Here is a 5,695-nt window from a genome sequence, read left to right on the forward strand (position 1 = left end):
TGAGGATGTACACAACACTGAAGCGGGTGAGGAATCGCTGGATGAGGAGGATGAGGACGACATCTTGCCTCCGTAGAGCCAGTTTGTGCAGGGACAGATTAATTGCCAGCTTGTTTTGTGGGGGCTCAAACGAACCAATCATTTCAGCCACAGTTGTGTGGCAGACCCTGGCGCTGAAATGATTGCTTTGTTAAAGTGTGCATGTCCTGTTTATACAACATAAGGGTGGGTGGGAGGGACCAAGGACAATTCCATCTTGCACCTCTTTTTTTTCTTTGTATTATGTACAGTTTGGGGCCTAGTTTTTCAAACTGCCTTCCTGTCTGCCACTGCAGTTTCACTCCTAGATGGGTCACGTGTTTGTGCCGCCCACTCGTGTCACTTAGCATAGTCATCCAGCTACCCGTGTGCAACCTTCTTTTACATAAAAACACTATTGTGAGGTGTGAGGTGTTCAGAATAGACTTGAAATTAGTGGAAATTAAGGTTATTGAGGTTAATAATAGCATAGGAGCAGAAAAACCAACACATTCTGTGATTTTAGCTGTTTTTATGCTTTTTTAAAAAAAAATACAGATCCAAAACACAAAACCCAGAACCCAAAACACGGAAGGGTGGTTATGGCAAAACCAGTCCAGATCCAAAACACGAAGAAAGATCCAGATCCAAAACCAAAACACAAAACACGAAATGTGGCCGGTGCACACCCCTACTTATAATGCACTATGAGCCTGATTCAGATGCATAAAATGTCGATGTCGGAAGTAGTGAAGAGATTTTTTGCTACTGCACATGCTCCAAAGCTGCACTGTGTGGTGGACTCAGAAAGGATTTTTCCACGAAGTTTCAGGTAGTCAGCATTTGGGACAGGTAACAAGGGAGTGGGCAGGAAAACAGAGGCCTGTTGGGATCATATTCTGGGTGTGCCCTAGTGAGCCTATGCAATTTCGTTCACAGCCAGAGAGGCCCCAGCATATTATGTAAGAGCCTCATTCTGAGACAGCATAGGCTTGCTCAGAGGTTCGATATGCGATTGATGTTTCTGATGTTTTCACTTTTGGACATATGCGGTGTGGATGTGAGATGCCAGAGGTGGGCATCTCTGTGCACAAAACAGCGGCTGAGTCATTACCATATTTTTACAACACCAGTGACAGGGATTGTGTGCATCTCTCAAATCAGGCCCTATGTGTGGCACCCCTTTTTGTTATGTTTTATATCTATATACTGTATACTTTAATCAAAAGTCTCTTATGCACTCTCTGTAATATGACAATTGCCAAAGTGCCCCTCCCTAATGTAGGTAAATGGAATGCTGCACTCAAGGAGAATAAGAAAATCTATAAAGGAAATATTGCGGCTTAATTATGGATTTATTATTGTCCTCAAGTGCCAAATTCACACATTGTTTATGTGTATACTTTTTCACATTAGTCTGGGGGGAAAATTATACATGATATGATAAGTGATCTATGAAGCAATAAACAGTTTACAAACATTATTGTTGATTTAAGAAAAAAAATAAGTACTGCAGAGTTATGGTTGGTGCAGTAATACTTTTGTCCTCCTCTCCCTACCAGAGATACTGGTAAAAAAAGGCAAGGACAAAATCATTAATTTGTATATTTATGTGAAAAATACAAAAAACATTATAACATATATATTTATATAATTATCTGTATTTGCATTGTTGATTACATGTTCTGCCAATTCCTAAAGGAAACAGTAAGTTCTCAGATACTCATAATAGTAAAATACATACAGTATGAAATATATTTAACACATGCATGCAAAATTGTAATACCTATGCATGTATTATCAATATACTATATACTCAGTGGGAAGACAATGATTTCTATTTAAACAATGTGGTCACATACCATTTTGCACCCGAAATCTAGGAATGGAGAGTGTTGTGGATTAGTGCTAATATATATATATATATATATATATATATATATAAACATACATACATACATACATACACAGTATATATATATATATATATATAATATAAACGTGTATATATATATACATTTATATATATATATATATATAATCAGCTTAAAAATGCCAAGACATGCCATAAAATTCTGCATTGAAAACCAAAAACACATGAGTTGGGTGCAAAAGAGTAATTCTATCTCCACAGTGTTATACTACCTTATAAAGGAAGCATAAGGCTATTATTACGTAATCATTTAGGTTTCACAGTTACTAAGCTGCAATTTAAATTCTTGTGCTTTATTGAACTGTAAACATAGAAAAAGCAGAATGACAGATGACACAGAAGAAATAATTGTACATCACAAGTCACATGTCCATCAATCCCTACTCATGTTTTTTAAAGAACAGTTAAAACCAGTTTTGAGTCTGCCAAGAAACACTTTCTGGCAACACTTCCGCAAAGTTATACAGCATTGAAATTATTCTAAATATATCAATTACACTTTTCCCTTTAGTGTCGATTGTAATTATAGATGCCAGCAACTGCAAATAAATTGGAGAGATGTTTGATTAAAGCAAATCATTAAGCTTAGATGACTGCACCTGTTACTGCTGGATATTCCACGTAATTTCCTAATTTAATGCCTAAATTGTTCAAAATAAGAAAATGACCATATCAATTCCATGATTCTAATATAATTAAGAGTTAAAATCATAAATTGCAAGAAAACAATGTGCTTCACCAAATCACAAATCTTTCTTATACATTATTACATCAGTATTACTGATGGGTTATTATTAACACTACCGATTCATTACTATGTGTTTAGAATAGAACACCAATTTCTTCATCATTGATGATAATATTAATAAATACAAACAGGAGACACTATTCTTTTTACAGGTTATACCATACCTAATTTCTATTGAAGACAATTAGCAAAGTGCATATTTATTTTCCAACAATTGTTCAGAAAATTTAGTAACAATTACCACTGGTATTTTCAGTAATTATTATTATTTTCTCTGCCATTTGGTTATTGATCACCAATGTCATAGAGAAATTGGGTAACTGGTTATCAGTGAAGTTTGGGTCAATATATATGTAACTTCATCATCTGCATCATTTTGTGTGTTTTTATGAATAACTGATAACACAAAATGTAATTGTAAATAATATATTTTATGCTGTTTCTAAACACAGTGGGCTAAATTTGCTAGGCATTGTTTCATATAGCAGTTTAAAATCACCTAATATTGGCTGGAAGTTTAAAAGTCCTAACTGCTGAATTTACTAATTAGCATTTTGGAGGGTACTATGATTAGTTCAATCTGCCAGGGGCTCTGAGGTACCTGCCACACTACTAAAAGCAGACACTACCTGCATTATACAAAAAATGAGGTAATGGAAGTACAAAAAAAATGTTAGTATAGTCCATCTATAGATTATTATTATTATTATTATTATTATTATTATTATTATTATTATTATTAGTGCCCTATTTTTTCTTCACAATGTTGTCCAAAAAGATGTTCTTGATAAATTATGTTGCACCCTATAAATATTGTAAATTAAAATTACTACTTCCTTAATTTGTTAAAGACTTAATAATTTGCCCATGTCTTAATAAAATATATTTCTATATGTTCTGCATATTGTCTCTTTATATTTTTTATCTGTAGAATTGCCCACCAAAATATTTACCTTAGCTTTTCTTTTATATTGATTCAGCATCATCCTTTGGGGTATAAAAAGAAACACATTAACTAAAATGGACTGGGCTTCTCAGCTCCTCAGTGCAGAATGAGTTATTTGCCAGGTGTCTGGCCATGTCATCAATCAGTAGCGGTCTCCCATAAATCAGAGAAAACCACCTCTTAATAAATCAGTTGGGTGCTATTCTTTACTAGCAAAAAAAATCAGTTTAATAATATTCATGTGGCCTTTGACATTAGTAATACATATGTTAATTTCCTGGACCATACCATTTATATTAAGAAAAATAAAATACATACTAAGTGGTATAAAAGGAGGCTCCAACATTTATTAATAGAAGAGACTTCAATAATTATTAATACCAGAAGTGAGCACCCTAAGAACTGGCACAATGGTGTCCCCAAAAGTCAATTCATGCATATGAGAAGAAGCTGTATGGGAAATCCTATATTCTATCCCAAATTACAGATGTGTCGTGCTACAATTTACTCTTAGTGCTCCATACAGGCTTCTAAGTCACGGCATGAGAATAGCGTGGCATGGCACAGTGAGACTTGACAACATCCACTGCATGCAATACACAGCTTCACCGCTGGGTGGCTAGTGCTCCACTGAATAAGTGTGAATACAGTGTAAGTGGTGAATAATACAGGAGTGGATGGATACAGTATGGCACTACAGAATACAATAGAACAGTAAGCCCTGACAGGCGGACCAATCACATACTGTACAGTACAGGTTGAGTCTCCCATATCCAAAATGCTTGGGACCACGGAATTTTTGGATATCGGAATATTCTGTATTTTGGAATAATTGCATATCATAATGAGATATCTTGGGAATGTGACCCAAATCTAAATATTTATGTGCTATATACACTTTATACACACAGCCTGCAGGTAATTTTATACAATATTTTCAATCATTTTGTGGCTCAAACAAAGTTTGTGTACATACAAGAAATTTATTTGTTTCATATACACCATATACACAAAGCATAAGGTAATCTTATTCAATATTTTTAATACTGTTGTGCTTTTTACAAAGTTTGTGTACATTGATCCATCAAAAAACAAAGGTTTTACTATCTCAGGCATGATAAAAAATATTCCGTATTTCTGAATATTTGGATATGGGAGACTCAACCTGTATTGCAGAGTGTAAACAGTGACTTTAAAACAGTATGCAGTACTGTAGTAATTTTGCACAGCAGGCTATTTTTGTCAGTGAAGTGTGACACTCACACAGTGATGGCATGCCTTAGAAATTAGTAGTGGGCTTTTAGCAGCGCTATATAAAATTATCAATGAACCACAAATCTCAGCCCAAAAAGAGGTGTCTATAGATTGCAAACTCACTGTGCGTTTTATGCCACACTTTTGCGGCAATGTCGGCACTGCTGTGCCACTTGGAGTTTGTACAACATGTCGCTAATCGGAACACATCAATAAGTGCCGGTCACTGCGGCACTGCAGAATGTGGTGTGTAGCACTCACAGTGATGGCATGTCTGAGAATTTGGTAGTGGGTTCTGAACATTGGTGTATAAAACCATCACTGAATTACATGTCTCAGCCTAGAATGAGGTGTTTCTGGATTACAAACTGACTTTGCATTTTATGCCACACACTTGTGGCAATGTCGGCACTGCTGTGCCGCTTGGAGTTTACACAACATGTTGCTAATCGGTACATAGCAGTAAGTGCCTTCACTGCAGCACTGTAGAAAGTTGTGTGTGGTGCTCACACAGTGATGGCATGTCTTAGAATTTATTAGTGGGGTCTGAACAGTGTTGTATAAAGCCATCACTGAACTACAAGTCTCAGCCCAAAGAGAGGTGTCTTTAGATTGCAAACTGAATGTGTGTTTTTTATAACGAACACTTGCGGCAATGTCGGCACTACTGTACCGCATGGAGTTTGTTCAACATGTCGCTAATCAGTACACATCAGTAAGTGCCGGTCACTACAGGAATTTGAAATCTTTGGAGTAGATGCTGTGTTCACATTACAAACTTGCTGTGCCCTCTAGG

The sequence above is a fragment of the Taudactylus pleione genome, unplaced genomic scaffold (assembly GCF_031769625.1).
Source record: "Taudactylus pleione unplaced genomic scaffold, aTauple2 ptg000183l, whole genome shotgun sequence".
Taxonomy (NCBI): domain Eukaryota; kingdom Metazoa; phylum Chordata; class Amphibia; order Anura; family Myobatrachidae; genus Taudactylus; species Taudactylus pleione.